General features: G+C 37.4%; 1 protein-coding gene across 3 annotated transcripts in view; it reads left to right on the plus strand.

Annotated features, from left to right (window-relative positions):
• DIAPH3 (diaphanous related formin 3) overlaps positions 1-21,741 on the plus strand; it is a 551,502-nt gene that overhangs the window by 206,291 nt on the left and 323,470 nt on the right. The window lies entirely within an intron of this gene.

Here is a 21,741-nt window from a genome sequence, read left to right on the forward strand (position 1 = left end):
TTTGGTGTGAAAATTCCCTGTAGTCAATGAGAAATAGAAAAATGAAAACAAAATGTAACTCTTCCTCTAGTCAGAATTTTCCCACCCTTTAATGTTATAGTGGCTATCACATAATTAATTAGTATGACTCACATGGGATAGAAATATCAAATTTATAGAGCATCTTGAAAATTAGTTTGAAATAGAGTCTATGAGTAGATTATAACATCGTTTCATTAAATGCAATGGAATTCATTTTCAAAAGCCATCACAGATAGCTTTTACCTGTGCAGTGTGATTTTTCTCTTTTTAACAATTATATTTAGGAATTACTCTTGTCTGAAATTTGATTTTTTCTCATCCAGTGTCATGGGCCTACCACTTATGTTTCAGGGCTGATATGCACATATACTGTTCAGTTCATTTTTAAGTAACACATTTTAGGTTTGTAGTACAAGGCACTTAGGTCAGTCGTTGTCTTTTTTTGTTTGTTTTAATTATTTTTTAAAATTATTAGTTTTTTAATTTTTGGCTGCGTTGAGTCTTCTTTGCTGTGCGCGGGCTTTTCTCCATCTGGATGGAGATGGGAAGGCTTGGTATAGACAGAAGAATTGATTTCTTAAAGTGCCCACCGTGTACTAGGCACCATGCTAGATGCTTTATATACGTGATTTAACTTGATCATCACAGCAACCAAGGGATGTTGGCAGATAGCAAAAAAATCATTTGCTTTCCTTTGAAATGCTTTCTAAAATATAAATTAAAAACTTAAAAAAAATAATTGTAAGTTAGAAACTCTAAAAGGTAATTGTAAATTGTATTTCTAGAATTTGTGTTAAATCCAAAGCCTTTATCAGATATTTTGGAACACCATTGGTCTTGACCAAAATAGTAAAAATGATATATTTTGATCTTTGAAAAACAGGGGCATTTTCTTAGCAAGCTTACCATAGGAAAACTTGTGAAGTAAGCAGATCTTAATTTTATCTTTTGATTATGGAGAATCAAAATTTTCTTTGAATAAGATTAGTGCACTCTTCAGGCAATCAGGGAAAATATATGGCAGTTAAAGTGTGTATTTACATGTAAAATACTTCAGAATTTCAGATTTCATAATCTGGAATTGATTAGTTTTCCCTCTGCTTTTCTAGTAGGTAGAAAGGGTGGTACCTAAAAGCTATTTAAGTAATTCTGGGATCCAGCTTCTCTATTTTTTTTCCCTCTTTACTCTGATTACTTTCTTAATTAATGAGGCTCAAAAGGGAAACTTGTTAGCATGTCTTTAATTTAGCTGTAGTGTTAGCCCTAAATGAAATAATTGGACCTTTAAAAAATTCTTGTCATCTAACTTTAGTCTTACGATTTAAGGTTGAAAAAAATCAACATATTTGCTCAATCTAATACTAGTTGTAAAGGTTAAGGTGAGGAAATAATGATCCTTTTCTGAATATTCCATATATTAGTGCCTCTCTGGATTGGTGCATGCATCCACACTGCCCTGAATCTCTCCTTGGTTTGACTTAGAGGCTGGCAGAGGCTATGACTTCTTTTCTCTCAGCTCAAATGCTGCTTCCTCTTTTCTGGGACCAGTAGATGATATTTCCATAATCAACAGAAAGATAGGGAAGCCCAGGGTTGTAACGCGGGGCAGTGCCAACATTTCACAATGCCAACAGGTGGCGAGCTGAGAAGGTGACTATTTTTGGTTCGGATTTTAAAGAATAATTCCTAGAAAGCATTATTTGAGGAGCCTTAAGTGTTCTTTTTGGCATTATTAGTATTTCATTAGAAAAGGCTATTCATTGCTGCTTTCAGAAAGACAGGATTTCAGTAGATATTTTATAGGAAAGGTCAGAAAGGAAGGTAAGAGAAAGGTGCTTAGAAAACTTGGACAAGACAGAGGGCTGGTGGATAGGTTGCTCCTTGTCTCTTTATTCGTGGCCTGGCTGCGAATATTTGCCTGTTTCACGTGACACCAAAGGTTACTTTGAATCAATTTTGTCATTTCTGCAGAATTCAAAATTAAACCTATTATTCATTGTTGAGTTCCAGGTAGAAATGTAGTTGCTCTCCACTCTCTAGCAGGCAGGGGGAGATAGAGGCACGGGCTACTAGTTGATTGTCATCATTGGCTTGCATCACAACTTGGCAGGGAAGGACAAAGAATTCAGATTACTGAAGACTTGTGGATTTTTAGAGAAAATATTTTTTTTTACTTTTTTTTTAATTGAAGTACCTGTTTGGACTAAGAACCAGGGCTCTTTCTCTGACATAGCTGAATGTTCCATTCCAGGCATTTTAAATGGAAGATGCCAATCTTTGTGCTTCCTAAGCATTTGAAATTGGCAGAAAGGAAAAAGAAAGAAAGGAACTGAATCCAATAATCTAAAAAGAACCTTGGGATTTTCTCTCATGTTCTTTATTTTTTGTCCTAAGTATGGCTATTTATTTTACACTGCTTTAGGTTTATGAGACGTTTAGGTTAAGATTGTTGGGTTTCAGAGGTCTCATAACCTGGGAGTTGGAAGAGGAAGAGGAACTAATAATCCCTATTGAGTACCTGTGGTATACCAGCCCTGAGCTGGGTCTTCTTCATGTGACTTTGTTTAAACTTTACCACATCTCTGCTGAGGTTTTTCTCTTGGTCTACGATTGCAAAACAGTTCTAACTCCCCACAATAGCACCCTGCCCCACTGACTCATAGATGGAGCAAGATGTTATTGGTAAGCGAGTTGGACGTTCCCTCTTAACTCATATTGCCCTTTATTATATTTCTTCCTTTTTTTCCAGTTAGATTTTACTTACTTTGCTTTCTAAACTAATCCCCTCCCTGTGACTTTTATAGCATTGCTTCAATGAAGCGTGCCTCATGGCATATCTTTTTTTTTTTTTTTTTGCGGAGCATAGGCTCCGGACGCGCAGGCTCAGCGGCCATGGCTCACGGGCCTAGCAGCTCCGTGGCACGTGGGATCTTCCCGGACTGGGGCACGAACCCGTGTCCCCTGCATCGGCAGGTGGACTCACAACCACTGCGCCACCAGGGAAGCCCCCTTGTGTCATATCTTAAGGAGTACGGAAACCCCCCTCTAAGCCATTTCCTATGAAATCAACATTTTTTTTCTGATTCAGTAGTATCATTTTCTTTTTTATACTTTATTTCCCTATTAAGTATCTCACTTTGTTTTCCTTGCTTCTCTCCATCCTGAACTTTTGAGATACATCTTAGCTTTCCATAGTTTAGATTCTTTTGAAAATAACATGTAGACATTTTTCCTGATCATCTTTTTCTTTTATTTTTCTCATCTGCCTCTTTAATTTCTTCTGCTTTTTCTCTTTATCCTATTTGGCTACCATTGTTCAAGTCGACAAGTATTTACAGGGGACACATTGAATGTGAGGCCTTGTGTTTAGCACTGGGGACACTGTGGTGAGGGACCCTGTACTCATGTTACTCTGTGGCCTTGGTGAAGCGCAGTCAAGTTCGCAGGTGAAGTCTAAGAACAAGGAGTGGGACAACCAGTACTGATCTTGATTGTAGAAAAGACTGCCATGTTTTACTGTCTCTGGCTTCTGTTAAGACTTAACAAGGTTATAAAAGAACATTGTTTGTATATCTCTCAGAAATTTAATCACAGTGTTCATATACTATATTGAACATTTGGTATCATAAAAATAATGCTAATGGCCTGCATATTTTTTACCAGAGTGGAAGCATCTGTTGGTTAATTTTTACAGGCTGTTGGAAAATGGATTAACGTATACTAACGGCTTATTGGTGTTGGATTTATCGACTAAAATTAATATTAATTACTTTCATTATTCACAAACTGTTAACTTAATAGGGATTAAAGGGCTTTCTGAAAGTATATGAATAGTCTAATTCTCATAGACTGATTTATTATGAAAATGTGGTTCCACAATTGTTAGCTTTCTGAAGTAATCAAATTTTATAACAGGTGCATCATATTTGCCAGATAGGGCCAATAAACTGGTTTATAAATAATTTCTCAACTGAACAGTTATGGCATATGGAAACAGTTAATGGATTATGTACTTAAAAACAAATCAAGCTTCGATTTCTGACATCATAGTTCCGTGGACAAAGTATTGGGGTAGGAAGTGATAAACCATGGAGTATCCCTGTGACTTGGCTGTGTTCAGTTTGTTGCTTTGTATCTGAAACACAATTTATTCCTCTGTATGAACCAAAGTGTATCCTGAACTACCTCAGAAGCCTACATTAAGGTGAACAATATAATTTATAACAGAAGTATGGTTCTTGAGAGCATGTTAATATAGAGATGATGCCAAAATGAATGTAACATATCTTCAACATCTTAAAGGTTTCTGAAAAGACATTTGACAAACACTAGTTTGGGAAGATTGGGGAGGAAGTCAGTGGCAAATTAAATATTTCTCTAGGGATTTATTTTGGTTCTTGTCTGTGGCTGAATCTGGAAAGAACTTAAGGAAATTATGAGATAGGTCAGGAATGTTTTGCTTGTTTCACCATTAGAGAGTATCTCATTGTTACCAATTATATTCTCTGTTGGGTTGCAAAAGAAACAGAAATTTATTCGGAAAGCTTTAGAGAAATAAAACCTATAGAGAGAGCGTAAAGAAAGGGGTTATTTAGGTTGGAGCCACAGGCAACTTTCAAGTCCACAAAATGCTTCAGTTACACACTTAGTTACCCAGCATATCTTTGGCATGGTGTGATAGAAGGTTTAAAGGTCCCTGTAAATAGGCATGTTTCTTATATATTGTACTGATGCTATAAACAGAAAAGGAGGAGGCTTGGACTTGTATGTATTGTATTGGGGGGGGTATGCCCATTAACATGGCTTTTTTTCTTTCCTTTTTTCTATTCTCTTTTTTTCTTCTTCCACTGGAGAAAAGAATGGTATTAGGGCACTGGATTCAACTAGTGTCACTTGACTAGTGGTAGATTGGGGGATGCTGTCTCCCTTCCGTATTACAAGTAGCTCATCGTGGTATTTTAATTCTGGTAGCAGTTTTCAGTGGTGCGCCTGTAGCTGTCAAACCTTAACAAAATTGTAAGGTCATTACATGCCATTGTCATCGCTTAGGATTTTGTCTCTTAGGATTTCTCTTCCATTTCCTGCATTTCCTTCTTCTGTCTTCTTCCCCATTTACCCTGGCATCTCTTGTTGCCCTCTGATTGCTCAAAGTGCATTTTTCGACTGCCTTGTCTGCAGTATGTTCTATCACTCAGGACTCCCACTCATAGTTAGTGCACACCATTGTTCTTCTGAAAATATAAATGAGGCTCCTCCTTCTGAATGTGCTATTTTAATCTTAAAGTAATATTTTGTAAATCTGGCCATTCACTTCCTCTCTTCTCTACTCTCTCTGACCCCCATGCCCTCCTCCACACACACCACTTGCCAGGCTTGGAAGAGAGAGAATCACATGGAGTTAGCACTGTACCTGGATCCATCCCTGGAGCACAAGGAGGGAGTGGGATCGTGGTAGGAGAGTCATAAGGAGATAAGCGCTTCTTGCTGGATTCCGTGCTATAGGAATTCGATATTAAATAAACAGTGTAGTAAATTCTTTTGTAACAGAAAAAAAAACTTTCTGTGGAAATAACTTTATTGTAATTTTATAACTTTGAATTTCATAACTTAGGTTTGGAGGTGATTATATATTCATGTGTTTAGGTAAGCTGGGTGTTGTTGTTGTTTTCTTGGTCCCTCAAGGTTAGGTCATTTGGGCATATGCTCTGATACCTTGAACATGTTCTGTGTTTACCACAAGCTTTCATGGCTGTCATGGCATCTGAGGAGAATGCCAGTTTAGAGACCTTTGCTTATCACAGCTCTGACTTGTCTGAGTAGGTGTCTGTGCCTTAAAAGAATGGATATTTCAAAGTCAGACACACACTACACCAGGAGTTCTTAACTTGAGGCCTATGAACTTGGCTAAGAAAAAAAAAATTTAGCATCATCACTTTCATTAACCTCTAACTGAAATTTAGTTTTTCCTTCAATGATAAATATAGGCAACAAACACAGCAGTACCTATGTCGTTTCTACCTGTAAGGTTCATACGTACTTTCATATCACATGAGAATTGCTTCAGGTACATTGAAATATCATTGAAACTCATCACTACTTCAAAATTAGAGTAATTATTAGACCTGCAGCTAGACCTTGTTACTTAAGACATTAATAAAGAAGCATATTTTGTCTGTTGGGTCCTCCAGGAAGCAGATGCTGAGATGTTGAAGTGCAGGAGGGTTTTTTTAAGGGGCAAGGGATGGGTTATGTATGTGAAAGGTAAAGGCAGTTGAGAGCAGGACTAGGCAGGAAGAACCTGGGACTGTGATGCAAATCTGAGAAATCTTCTCAGCCAGCGCAGCTGGGAGGGAGTGCTGGAGCCCAGAATGCCTGTCAGAGGAGTCCCAGGTTGGGCCGTGATGGCCAGGCCTGGTTACTTCTGCCGTGCTCAGTCCTTGGCTGGGGCTCCAAAACTGAGGAGGGTCCTGAGGGTGCTCATGGCTTGGAGCCTGTCAGCTAAGTGTGTTCCTTTGTAACCGAGTGGAAAGTTCTTTCCTAAAGGGAGATCTGAGCAGTCCATCTCCATGGTTGCCATACATGTTTGTTACCAGTCCATAAACAGTGCATTTTAATAACTGCGTTCGAGAACAATTTGCTTCCTTTGAAATCTTATGTATTTAAATTATACATTTAAAAATTATTCTGAGAAGGGGTCCACTTCTCTGATTGCCAGTGGAGCTCCATGGCAAAAAAGGTTAAGGACCCTGCTGCAGCATGTAGAGGTGGGAGTGAGGTGGAGGTCAGGGGCCTCGCCTCAACTGCTGCCTATTCACAGGTATGTGGTTTTTGGGTTTGTTTTGTAATTTAAAGGGCTAGTGTGTTATTTGTAATGAGATATTTTATCCAGCTTAGAATAAGTTTTTATGGTGGTTCCAACATCTGGCCATCCATTTTTTAAATCCATGTTAACAGGCCATAATGCATTTGTTAATAAAAGCATATATCAAAAATGGAAAAAAAATAGAAAACTTATTCCTTAATTAGACAGTAATAAAACAACAGTATTAATAATGTGTCTTTCTTTTTAGCAGTTATGTTTACTTCATTTATATCGTTTTATTTGCTCCTCAAAACAGTTCTGCAAAGGGCCCCAGGCAAATGTTGTATACATTTTATCAGTAAGAAAAAGTTGTGCTCTTCAAGTGAAGTTCAGCTAAAAGGAGCCGCCACTGTGAATGGAATACAGATATGAGTGTAAAGCCATTGCTCCTTCTGCTATGCCATGCTGCTTCTCTGATTAAAAGAAATCCTATTATGTTTTATTTAAAGTGCTCTTCTTTGATTTAAAATAATTTTCCTCTCATCTCCTGCCACCTTACCACTGCCCCACAGCAGTTCATCCTCATCCCACAATTTATATTAAAGGCTTTAAAAACCTGCCGTTTTTTATTAAGACCATCTTTCATCATTTGGTACCTCTCTTTACTTCTGTAAGTATTTGAACTGTAAATACTAACATCACGCTGTGGAGTCTGCAGGAGAAGTGAGGCACTGTGGAATCCACCTACAAGTGTGCGACCCCAGCCCTTACAGCTGTAGGTGTTTCCTCTCTAAAATGGGGGAGTTAAGATCCAGCTCATAAGTTTATTGTGAGGATTATATGATGAATATTTTAAAACATATTTTGCAATGCCCAGTTCATTGTAGCAGCAGTTGTGGCTCGCAGGCTCTAGAGTGCAGGCTCAGTAGTTGTGGCACACAGGCTTAGTTGCTCCGTGGCATGTGGGATCTTCCCGGACCAGGCCTCAAACCCTTGTCCCCTTCACTGGCAGGTGGATTCTTAACCACTGTGCCACCAGGGAAGTCCCTGGCCTTATTTCCAAATGAAGCTTTCTAAACCATGAAACTGCTCTGTTAATGGACCTATGTTAATAGCCACTTAGGAAGACTTTTAGAATACTGGTCTATACCTCTTGTTTCTTGCATTTTTGTGTACATCTTAACTGTCAGATGCTTTATTAAGTTTCTGTAGAGAAGGATCTGTTGAATCAGGAATAAATGTAAAGACCTGTTTGGGATTTTATTTCCCTCTTTTTTTAAAAGTTTTTCTGTGATGTTTTTTCTTTCTTTCAGTTTATGTCGTTAATGGAGCTGGTGCCCATTAATGGAGCTGGTGTGTAATTTCATGAACTTTAAAAATTGAAAAATTTAACTTTGTTTTTCTTGGTGTGATTCTGTTTTAGAGCATTGAGCTGATGATTCGAGAGTGATCTTGGAAAGCTCATTCAGTTCTTTATAAAACCTTACTGGATCGTGTCAATAATTCCTTTTTTTTTTTTTTTTTTTTTTTTGGCGGTACGTGGGCCTCTCACTGTTGTGGCCTCTCCCGTTGCAGAGCACAGGCTCCGGACTCGCAGGCTCAGCGGCCATGGCTCACGGGCCCAGCCGCTCCACGGCATGTGGTATCTTCCCGGACCGGGGCACAAACCCGCGTCCCCTGCATTGGCAGGCGGACTCTCAACCACTGTGCCACCAGGGAAGCCTAATAATTCATTATTTTTGACACTTATTTACAGTTTCAACCTAATGAGGATGGTACGGACGGCTTAATGTCATTGTGGAACTGGGGTGCATTAAGGCGTAGGGAACCTTTAGTTGATAGGCAAATAAGAGTACCAAGTAGAGCTGATGGCCTAAATTCCCCCCAGGGTTTGCAGAAAGGATGATAACTGTTCATTTTCTTCGTTTCATAGAGTGTTAGCATGATGTTCACAGGAGTGATAATTTCTCAAGAATAGGTTACTCCTCCAGCTCTGTGATGTAAGCTAAAGAAATTATTTAGGTCAACTGTATACAATTGTATTTTATACATATGGTTTAGCCTAACTCTTGTTTCCTGAACTGGTGACAAATTAAGGAAATACATGAACAGATGTCTGGAACTTAATTGAAAATGGGTGTTGGTATTTCTTCTTCTCTGACAGCCTGTCTAGTAATAGATAGGGGAGGCAAAACTCTTGAAGTGAAAAGTGTTTATCTCAGAATGACTCACAGCCCCCAAATCTAAGATTGGATGATGAACTTAGAAACTTACATGCTGCATTAGTGTATGTAAATCAATCTTTTCTGGTGACTCTGTGAGAAAGTTTGCCTGCGGGAGACAGTACCCAGTTAAAAGTGATTTAAAAGGGAAGTCTGGTGGTTGGTAGTCCCAGAGTTAGTAAGTTCAGTATCCCAGTGATGTCAGGACTCTCAATTGGCTTCTCATCCGTTTTCCTCTCTTTCCCTCCAGTTTCAGCATAGTTTAGCTGGCAAAGGTGGGAAGAATTATTATGCTCACAGGTGGGGCTTTGTCTTAGTTTTTTATTGCTGCTATAACAAATTACTCCAAATTTAGCAGCTTAAATAACGCAAATTTACCATCTTACAGTTCTGTAGGTTAGTCTCACTGGGTTAAAATCAAGGGCTATGTTCTGGAGGCTCTCAGGAGAATCTGTCCCTTGCCTTTTCCAGCTTCCAGAGGCTGCCCACATTCCTCAGTCTGTGGCCTCCTTCTAGATTCTTCAAAACCAGCAGCAGTGAGCTGAGTCTTCCCCACCTGATTTCCTTGAGTACATGCTTCTCAGATTCTGACCTATGTCAGGAGAGGTTCTTTAAAGACTCATGTGATTAAATTGGGCCCATCTGGATCGTCCAGGAGACTCTCCTAATCTCAGGGTCTTTAACCTTAACCACACTGGCAAAGTTCCCTTTTCCATGTAAGGTAAGATATTCACAGACTCCAAGGATTAGGACGTGGACACTTCTGACAGAGGACGGGGTTTGGGATAACTGGATGCCATAAAATTGCAGCATTTCACAAGGTACTTGGCCCTGTTGATTCCGCTCATTAAAATTATGCCAGTCTCCTTTAGCCCTGCATTCCCTTTATAGGAATGTCATTTTTGGGTCCTGGGGCATTTTGGCTTAACTGTTTAAATCATTTGTTCTGTTCATTAAATGTTTATTGAGCTTTGGATCTTTACTAATCACACCAACATATGTTTTTGTTACCACAGCCAAGTGCCTTTCCGGAGTTTTAGGAAAAATCCTCATATGTCTAAGTGCCAGGAATGATTTTTCCTCTTCTTTATTTAAATATACTATATTAAATTAATGTGAAAAGGTATCACAGACTACTGTATATTTTCCAGTTTGTAATGTATACTATTAATTTCATTTTTTCTAAGATGTTAGTAAATTCTGTATATATGTTTTTACTTAATTTTTTTTTTTTCCAAGCCAGAAATACCCTTCAAAAAGCTAGGGTAAAGAACCACTGTTATTTAAAAACAAATTGGTTCTTGACTTTCACTTGTTACTATGTAAGGAAGAAAGAAAGACTGGTTCTAATTTAGAAAAAGAAATGTGTTATATTTTATACATTATAAACTTGTGGGAGATGACTGTTTCTATATTGCCTTGTTGAAAAACTTAATTCCCTCACCTTAAAGTTTAATTATATTTTAAAATACAGATTGTTACTCTTGTTTTATGAAGTTTCACAACATATTTTTATCTGAATCATTTATTATATTTATGTAATATTTATATATTTATAAATATTTATATAATATTTATATAATAGGGACTTCTGGAAGAGGGACCTTTTCCTAGTCCAAATATTACTCAGACCTAATATGAACATACAGTTTCATTACAGGCTGGGAAATGTTATTATAATTGCATATTTCACTGGATAATTTAAATACAATATATAAAAAGTTTATTTTAATTGGAAAAATTTCACCACTGAGGGATATCACATTTATCAAAAGATCTAATACAACCACATTTCACACAAACTAAGCAATTTATTTTAATTTAATTGTTGGCTCAGTTACTTGCCAGTCTACTCTTCTGTCATCGTATTGTCTGAGACTTTTTCCTCCTGAAGCAGGGCTCTTCTCCCTTCTTTAATCTTCTTTTCTTTTTCAATTAGAGAACCAATTATTTTTGAGGGTTTCACAGGTCACAATGGGATAGTTTGGCATTCTTGGTCCCGTTAGTGTAAGATTCAACCCAGAAGCGTTGAAATAGCCAGTGGGATAATTGTGTTTGTTTTTAAATGATGGACATTAGTTTTTAGAGCTTTTAAGTTTTTGTTTAAAAATTATCCTTTTTCTGAATAATATTTTTTAATTTTCCCAAGTTTTATTTAACTTCATTTAAAATCTTATCTATCTGTAAAAGTGAATATGAATTTTTAAAATTGACCAGTCATTTGTATTTCCATTAAACTTAAGCAGATTTATCTGCTTTTAATACCAATAGCAAGGAAAACAGCAGTTTGTATCAACTTCAGTGTGGTAACTGTACTTTTGTAATAGAATTTACTCTATATGTGTGTATACATACATATATGTATATGTACACATATATGTATATATCTGAAAGAATACTGTTCTGTAGACTAGGCATCCAAAAATGACTAATCAGTGGATTACTGGTTTTTTCTTTTTTAGCTATCATTTTTCCTCAGCAGGATTGTTGAGTGCAGAGAATGAAACTGACATGATGGTCCCATGCCCACTTTTGTATCTCTGAGGTGTGCTTTGTCAAAAGAGCCATTTTCGTCAGTGTGTTCTTGATGAATAAGCATAACCTACAATCTCAGTAAATCAAAATTTCTCATTATTCTTGATTATTCTAGAGTTATAAGAAGGCCAGAACAGCTGGTGGAAGCAAACAAGAATAAGAGAAAGGAACTGACTTACAAAGTAAAGGAGAAGTGGGTGTTTGCTCAGCTCCTAACTGGGCCTGGTCTTCACATTATAAGAGTTAGTGTGAGAAGCTGTTGCCTGGAGAAGTTAAAAATCTAATCCTCAAGGTCGCATCATTAGAAAGAAGTTGAAAGTCAAGGGTTTACTTCTTAACTTCATGCCTCATGTTCGTTCCTCTGTCTCCTGTTGGGACACTAGAGAAAAGGAGGGAGGGAAAGGCGTGGGAGCATGTTGGGGGGAGCCTGGGTGGAAGTCGATACGCATCGGTGTGGAAATGACCTTGAGACCAGCTACCGTGACTAACAGTGCAGCATAATGATGTATCTTCTGTTTTGGTCCTTTAAACTTTAGAAGCCATGATAGCCATTTCACTCATTATGTACTTTCTTCAAATCTTTTTTTTTGTATTGTTTTCTCATAGTCTTTCTGTTTTTAAGACAGTAATATAAACTGTCTTCAGATTTATCGTCCCTACAGGTCTCCCACATGTGCATTCATTCTAAGGGATTAAAAGAAAAAAGGCCTTCCCTGTCTGGCATTTGTAGCCTTCTGCATTCAGGTCCAAATTGTATTTTTAGCTGTATACTTCTTGCTATTTTTCTATTCTACGTACCATTCTCCGGTAAATTTGGTCTACTTTTTCCATTAAATTTGGCCATGCATTGCATTGCCTCTCTCTGTGTCATCACTTACTCTGAATGTTTTAATTTGCAGTCCCTACCCATTCTTTATCTCCTAGGAAAATTCCCCATGGGCGCCTCTGCTGCCTTGCTGCCGATGTGTCCTTCACCAGGTTAGCACTGGAGAGCCTGCCTGGCCTCCACCTCTGTGCAGCCGTCCCGTCTGCCGTTACGTGGGCCAGCCCTTTCTGCTGGGAGAGGGCTGAAGCTTTGGAAACCACTCTCACTCCTGCTCCTCTGCTTTCTCACTTCCTCTGCTACAACCTTCGTCTCAGTTCTTTCACTGCAGTCACACTGGAGAGCCTCTTTGATTCACCTCAGACATACCAGGTAGACTCCTGCCTTGGGCTCTTTCCTGCCTGGAACACTGTTATTCCAGGTGTCTGCTCGAGTCAGCCCCTTACCACCTCCAAGTCTTGATTTAAATGTCACCTTCTCAATGAGGCTCCTGTACTTACCCCCAGTTTAGTACTGCCACACTGCCTGTGTTCACCCACAACCTCTCCAACCCAACTCTCCCTACCTTGTTTTTCTTTTTTTAAAATACCATTTATCACCTTCTAACATATTATTACTTATTTAGTAGGTATGCATTTGTCTTTTTCTCTCTCCGCACCAATTGGAATTTAAACTCCTTTAGGAGAGGGATCTTTGTTTCGTCCTAAGTACCTAGGGAACTGCCTGGCACCTAGTGGGCACCAAATTAATGTTGGCTGAAATTAATGTTTTTTTATTCCTTTAAAGCAGAAATATAATAATTTCAACCTCCTCAAGCAAACTGTCTTTTTTCATTTTAAGCAAATAGGAATTTTGGAAGGAGAGTAGAATTATTTAAATGATCTAGATTCCAATTAACTCTACCACTGATGACTTTAGCTCTAAGTGAATAATGGGCTAAATTAGGTAAAAAATTCAGAGAATAATGAAGGTGGTTGAGAGTCGGGTAAGTTCAGAATCTAGATGCTAAAATGCTTCACCTTTTTTTCCTGTTTTAGCAGCAAGAATATGTATAAGAAGGAGGAATAAGTTTAGGTAAATTCTGTTATCGTTGGATGGACCTTGATTTGATGTCTACAAACCCCAGGAATAACTGTTAGCAAACAGATTGTAACACATTTTATTGTTCATAGTTTTTTTTTTCCTTAAAATTGCTCCTTTGTTGAGTATTGATTTTTTTATAGTTGTTGTTAATTGAGGTGCAATTCACATCACATAAAATTAACCAAAGTATACAATTCAGTGACATTTAGCACATGTGCCACCACCCCCTCTATCTAGTTACAGATGATTTGCATCAGTCCAAAGTAAAACCCTGTACCATTAACCAGTTTCTCCCCATTGTCTCTTCCCTCCAGCCCTGGCAACCACCAGTCTGTTTTCTGTCTCTGAATTGATCTAAGCTGGGTGTTTGATTTAGATGGGATCATGCCATACGTGGCCTTTTGTATCTGGCTTCTTTCAGCTATCAGTTTTGAGAATCGTCCACATTGTAACATATATCACTACTACATTCCTTTTAATGGCTGCATAATATTCCCTTGTATGTATTATACCATGATTTGTTTATCCATTCTTTCTTTGGTGGATTTGTGCTGTTTCCTCCTTTTGGCTATTGTGAATAGTGCTGCTCTGAACATTTTTGTACGTGTATTTGTTTGAGTACCTGATTTCAACCCTTTTGGGTTGATTTTTTTGAGTGGAATTGCTGTATCCTATGGTAATTCTATGTTTAGTTTTTTGAGGAACTGCCAGCTATTTTCCAAAGCAACTGAATTACTTTATATTCCCACCAGCAACATACAGGGGTTCCAGTTTCTCCACATCCTTGCTAATATTTCTTTTTCTTTTTTTTTTTTTGGATACAAATAATATTTAAATATAACAAATTTATTGAGTGAAATGTGGTATAGGATTCAAAGGTATTATAACTGGGAAGCTTGCAATTTTACATGAAAGATAAATGTTTTATGTGTTATTCTGTATTATAACTATAAAGTATTATATGTGTGTTAGTAATCAAGCAACAAAATATTACTTACGTTTTTATTAAAATTATGTAAAGATAATTCACTTAACTATTTAAACGGCTATAAAACTATTATGTTAGAGAAAATTTAGAAGTGGCTGAAAGAAAAAATACTACCCTAAACTCTACTACCTTACTTGAATTAATTATAGGATTTGACTGTATTTCCTTTTATCCTTTCAACATTTGTATATGCAGTATAATTTTTTGTTACTTTCATACATACTTTCTATGCTAAGTAGCTTTTATCATATCTTGACTGACCGTATTACATCAAGTCATTATATCACAACTATTAGACATATTTAAAAATCGTTGATTTACACTGGGGTAATTAGAAAAGACCTTATGAAGGAGGTAGCTTCACCTTGCTGACTCCATACATAATTCATTTCTTGACTTATGTGTCATTTTCTTAGAGATATGCCTTCTCTAACTTCCCAGATTAGGGTAGATCTCTTTGTAATTCAGTCCCACATTGCCCTTTGTTTTTCATTCATTACACTGGTTTGTGATTCAAGTAAAATTCATATCTGTTTGTTTATTTAATGTTTCTTTTCCTATTAGATTGTAATCTTTCCATGCGCAGATACATGTCTTCTCCCTACTGCATTCCCTTTACTCAGGCCAGTGTCTGATGTTAATTGTGCTTTATAAGCCAGTCGGATGGATGAGTGAATGAACACACAAGGAGAGGGAGCTGAAACTGTGAACATGTTTGCTGGGCACGTTTGGCAAATATGTAGTCTTGGAAGTTAAGAGTACTGATGGAGTGTACTTCAGTCTCTGTGGGGATGGGGAGATGGATGGGGCAATGATGAACCTGGAAAGAGGTTCATGTCACTCATTTATATATATTAAGTTAATAATTTAAAATATTAAATATATTAAATTCTATCACAAAGCTTGGACTGTTTTGAATAAATGTATAACATGATATAATCTATGCTTTGGCATGAAAATTCAGTATCGAGTTGCTCTGTGACATAGTAGAAAGTCCAGGGGCTGGAATATCAGTTAAGAGACTAATTTAATTACCAGGGGATTGGTGATGAAGTCCTGAATCTAGGATACTTCCATGGGAATGCATACATAGGAGAGAGATTTGTGGATGTATAATCAACCAAGTTTAGATAATCATTAGCTGATGGACTTTGGAAAGAATTGTAGAACCATGGGGTAATTTAGGTTTATAGCATGAATTAGGCTGGTGTCTATAGATTCTAGGCTGAAGACAAATGGGTTTTTATCCAGTTGACTTGAGATGCTGTTATGGATCTCCAGCATAGGGTGGCAAAGCTTTTCTATAAAAGGCAAAATAGTAACTATTTTAGTCTTTGTGGGCTTATACCTTCTGTCATACTTATGCCCCTGTGCTGTTGTAGTACAGAAGTAGCCACAGACTCTATTTTAACTATTGGTCATGGCTGTGTTCCAGTTAATAATTTGTTTACAAAACAAGTGGCAGATGGGCCTTAGCCCATGGGCCTATAGTTTGCTGATCCCTGGGTTATGTTACTGAGGTCTTATTTTATATCATATTGAATATTATTAAAGCATAGTGGATCCCAATGTAGGTTATGTGATTTCCTTCAACAAGGATCACTAATTGGAAATAGGACTGCAGAAACAGACATTGTATTTACTTAGGTTTGGTGATCCACCTCCCAGACATTTGTGGTTAAATGTCAAATAAGCAAGACGGAAAAGACATAGTAGGAGCTACCTTAAGAAGTTTGATCTGGAAATCTAAGGTGGGTGGTGAAAGAAATAAAGTCTGGTGGAGTGTCAGAGGGAAACTAGGTAGAATTACAGGGTTAGAGATTTTATGAATGCTAAGAGCAGGTTTCTTGGACATGAGAAGAGTAGAAAACTGTGGAACATTAAGTGCTGTGTCTTGGAATGCAGTTAAGTCCCCTACATACAAACCTTAACGTTGTGAACTTTCAAAGATGTGAACGTGCATCTTGTTCCAGCAAGGAACCAGAACCTGTGCCATCAATGTCAGGCGTGAGTGAAATCGCAGCTTGCCCTCCATCTCCTATTGCTGATGATCCTTCAGCTCTACCATCTCCCACCTCCTCTCCCTCCTCCAGTCAGTAACTCTTCTTGCCTGTTCGCTCAATGCCAGCTCCTGTATGCCAGCTGTTGTACTGTACTACTGTACTTTTCAAGGTACTGTAAGATTAAAAATGTTTCATTTTTTGTGTTTGTTTTTTATATATTATTTGTGTGAAAAGTATTATAAACCTATTACAGTACAGTACTGTGTAGCCAATTGTGTTAGTTGGGTACCTAGGCCAGCTTTGTTGGACTTAACGAACAAATTGGACTTATGAATGAGCTCTCAGAACGGAGCTCGTAGGGGACTTACTATAAAAACCTTGCAGAGATAGGTCTAATTCTAACAATCGTGCAGCCAGAATGTTAAAATGAAATAATGGAAATAGAAACAAGATTCGAATGCAGAAATTAACAGTGAAAACCTTCAGTTTTTGAATCAGACTGCCTGATTGGAATCCTATCTCTGTTTTTTTTCTTTCTGTTTGTTTGGGTTTTCTTTGACTTTGGATACATTTTCACTCTTTTTCAGATTAACTTCAATTTTCTCATTTGAAAAAGAAGGTTAATAGCTTCTTAAAGTATTATTAAGAGACTATGTCTATTGAATACCTAGCATGATACCTGATTCACATTACTTCATAACTGGCAACTAATTTATCATTATATTAATTTCATTTTATTTGTATTGCATCATGGCAAAGAAGTAGAGTAGCTGTTGAAGCTTTTATTAATGGGACATTGGACTGGATATTCTCTAAGTTTCCTTCTATATCTAGGATTTCTTTTTTATTGATATCATTCCAGGTTTCTTCAGTGGTATTAATTTCTCTGAATTCACTTTTTTTTTGCCATACGCGGGCCTTTCACTGCTGTGGCCTCTCCTGTTGCGGAGCACAGGCTCCGGACGCGCAGGCTCAGTGGCCATGGCTCACAGGCCCAGCCGCTCCGCGGCATGTGGGATCTTCCCGGACTGGGTCACGAACCCGTGTCCCCTGCATCGGCAGGCGGACTCTCAACCACTGCGCCACCAGGGAAGCCCTGAATTCACATTTTTAAAGCATAGTATTTAGTCCCACTTTTTTTAATAAAGAATAATCTTATGAGATTTATTACAAAACAATGTTATTAGAAAGATGTGAAACTCTTCCTTCCCTCTTGATAGTCTTTAACTTAGATCATAGGTTTAGATTATGTCAGATGGTACTGCATCAAAATTATTGCTTCTGTTAATGCAATGGTGCAGTAACTGGGGTCGATGGCTGCCACTGGTTTATTTCGAAACAGTAAAGTGTTAAAAGAACCAGACAGTGGGCCATGCAGAGTTAAAGTTAGGATCACTGTTTTTGCTAATGACATTTTCTTAACTGTTTTTGAAAACTATTGAACATGAGCATATGAGTTTTTATACTAATTGTAATGCATTGCTGTACCCCATAATCTATGAGAGTGTTCACCTCTGCACTCTGCCTGTCCAGCTGTTGTCTTGAACAATTATCAGCGAATTATTATTCTGGTATGAGCTGTGTCATGCTTGAAAGTGGTATGAAAAAAATGTTAATGAGTGTGCATGAATGTTGGTTGATGAAGGTTAAGTGGTTGCAGATATGCTCTCTGCATTCTTTCCTGTGAATGTTCAGACTGAGGCAATGGGTTCTGATGAGGGATTACAAACAAATGGTGCTGATTGACAGTTTTTGATTGAACATTATAGTGGTATATAAAGGCAGATTGTGTGTTTCAGCTGAACAATAGACACAGTGTTGTTGACCCCCAGTGCAGCACCACACTTCAGCCATCAGTTTTATTTTATAATTTCCATTTTTTTCTATTGTACTAGATTTTCACATTCTCTCATTTTATATTACACATTATTTTAAAGATGTGCCTGGCAGTGGTGGTAATAAAAAAAAAAAAAAAAAAATTTGTCGTTTAACAAATTTTTCAACATTTTTCAAATTTTTCAACATGTCTATTATGTACTTATGTTTTTTTAGACTAATAACTGCAAATTTATGTATGATCAAATTATTGTATCCAGTAGCTGTTCATGTTGATAAGCCTGGGCCAATATTCATCAGCAACATGTCCTTTCCTTTGTGTCTGTTTGCCTGTATTTTGTTATTTGTGTACTAATTAAAATTAGCTGTGTATATATTCTTTTGGAATCTTTCGGGTTGATCTTTGCGAACATTGCATTTCATATGCTATATATTGAACAAGAACTGTACTTTTTTTTTTTTTAAAGAAATGACAGTATAAGGAACAATATGAAGTAGTGTTGATAGGGCTTTTGTTTCCTCATCATTTTCTTCATTACTGATAAACTAGAACTTGATGTTCCAACTGGAAACTATGCTTTGTAAAGTGTAAAACGTTATACAGATATTTGTTTTTAACCTTTTTAGCCAAAAGGACCACCCATAACGATCATAGTGCTTTGCATCTTGTAACAGAAAAAGTAGGAATGTTTGTTAAATAAAAATTAACTGGTAAAGTTAATAGGATCTATAGTGATCATTTTATCATTTAATAAATGATAAATTTGATGGCTGAAAAATTTGATGGTGAAAAATTTGATGGCTAAACATAGTAGACTTAAAGCCTTTGCCAATAGAACCGTCATTGGATGCATTTGGGTTATTTGTTGATCACTGAGAAATATTTTCTTTCTTTTTTATATTCCCTATAATTCATTGCCTACTTAATGTAAGAGATTTTAATAATAACCCAGAAGGTTATTCTTAATTTTTTTATATAAGCATATTTTTAATGTGTAAAACTTGCTTTTAAAAATTTAATTTATAGGTTTAAATAAAAATTAATTCATGATTATTATAGAAAATACTCATGCACACACCCTGAGTTCTGAAAGAAACAGGACAGGAATACCCACCCGTACCTCTTGGCACTTGTTCCCACATCTGTTCTGCGGATCGATACTCCTCTGCAGAAGAGGGGCCTTCTTATCTCTAGCCCAACAGCTTTGTGCTTAAGGACTATTTCTCCTCAGAGCTCTGTAATCCTTATTGTATTAAGTGCTTAAGTTTTCGCACTCCTGTGGCTTTTTTTCTGTCAGTGAGTGAAATTGGATATACAAATCATACTCCCTCAGGGCTAGCTACTTCTTAATTCTGTGACTAGGATTGCAGTTATCTGCCATCAGCAAGCAATGGCTCTGGTTTTGGTTATTGAATAAATCATGGCAAATCATGCAGCTCAGTCGACCAGCCAGCTGACCAAACAACCATTCAGCCAAACAACAAATAATATTGGATGTCTCCCCTATAAAAGGTACTGTGCTATCTCCTGAGATGCAGTGCTGAGCAAGACAGATACAGATCCTGCCTTCGTGTAGTGTATTTTCAAATGGAGAAGATAGAAAATGAATAGGTAGATAAAGAAAAATAACCATAGTTTTTGAATGTGCTCTGAAAGTAATGAGCAAGTTGTGATAGGTGCTGGATTGGAGAGGATGGTCATGGAAAGCCTCTGAGGTCATGACATTTAAATGGAGACTCAAAAAGATGTAGGAATTTGCCAGGCAAGGGATCAAGGGACAAGATCTCCAGATGCAGGAAATCGCACGTTCAGAGTTCCTCAGGTTGGAAAGAATCTGTAACCTAGGATCCGTCAAGTTCAGTATGGCTTGGGCACATTATGTGAAGTGGAAAATGGCAGGAGATGAAGTCTGAAGCCTGGACTGTTTGGAGAATCTGAGTTGTTCTGAAGGATGACTATGATTTTTGAAAGCAGGGAGGAAGGAGAACGCTGTTCCTGCAGAAGGAATGGTGGGGGCAGAGGAAGAACTGACACACTATTGAAATGCCTGCTAACTTAGGCATAGGAAGGTAGATGGTGATGATGATGGCATTGCTGGCCAGGTTGGATGGTGGTGGTGTTACAAAGCTAGGAAGTGGCCTGCTACGAGCCTAGAAAGATTGATGCTAACGGCAAGTTCTTTTTAGAGGCTTTGCCTCTCTTAAAAGAGGTGAAAAGGTCTATAGCCCCTTTATTTCTAACACACAGAAAAGTTTGGTTGAAACTAATTAGTTTTTGAGTCAACTCTGCATTAATAAATAAATATATTTAAATAAATAAACTATCAAAAATTCCATTGCATACCAATCATGGTGTCCATTGCTTTAGTTGTGCTTTCCTGTAAGGATTGGTTTCTCTTTTGTCTCAGAGATTCACGAGGAGTTCATGTATGATGATAACTCTTAAATTAAACCCTCCTGTTCTGCAGCTGCCTTAAGTGGAATAGGACTGGAAACAACCGAAGCTCTTGCCCTTTGGATTTGTTTCTTACTCAACTTTCCTTCTACATTCTATAGAAAACTTATTCAGGACTATATTTTACTATATTGTGTGTATATACAAATTCATATATTTATATACAGAAAGCGACTATTTATGGGGGTGAGAGAAAATGAATGCATTCTAGTCCTGTCTATTCATCTTTTAAGGCCCACATCTGATACCCCTTGCTCCATGAAGATTTCCCTGATCAGTCTGGCCATATGTTATTCTTTTTGCTTCTCTGAACCTCCATGCATCTTTTTCTTGATTGGCCTCATTTCTTTTAGTCATTCAAAATTTTACTAATTTTTCAATAAACTCTTTTTCTGGGCTTTTGATTGGTTATGTATCAAATGATGCTGACTTCTCTAAAACTTTCCACTTTATGTAAGTGATTGTATTATTCTATAATTTTATCTCTGCCCATCTTATTGCTCCAACTTTAACTAAAATTCTTTAAGGACAGGAACTGTTTTACTTTCCCAGTTCTTCTGTGGATAGCCTCAGTGCCTTCTGAGTGAGTAAGTGAGTGAGTGAGTGAAACTTAAGATTGTCTTTATAGTGGCAAAGGCATCCTTGGGGAGCTCCATACTGACAACCATTACAGGTACAGTTGTTATCACTGCTCTGACAGGGCTCTCTGCCCTGGATGTCCTCTTCCAGGAAGTGGAGTATGGTACAGTGAGAATGGCCTAGAATCAAGCTGGATTCTAGTCTTGAATCTACCACTAGGTAGTTGTATGGCCTTAGAAAGGTTAGTTCTCCTGGCCTCAGTTACATATCAGTAAAATCAGAGTTAATTTTAGTTTAATATTTATAAGCTACCAAAATAAATTTTAAAAAATCTGTTTTATCCAGGTAGCAGAAGAACTGTGCTAATAGTGATAAATTGACCATACTTCTTTTT

The sequence above is a fragment of the Pseudorca crassidens genome, chromosome 18 (genome assembly GCF_039906515.1).
Source record: "Pseudorca crassidens isolate mPseCra1 chromosome 18, mPseCra1.hap1, whole genome shotgun sequence".
NCBI classification, from domain to species: Eukaryota; Metazoa; Chordata; class Mammalia; order Artiodactyla; family Delphinidae; genus Pseudorca; species Pseudorca crassidens.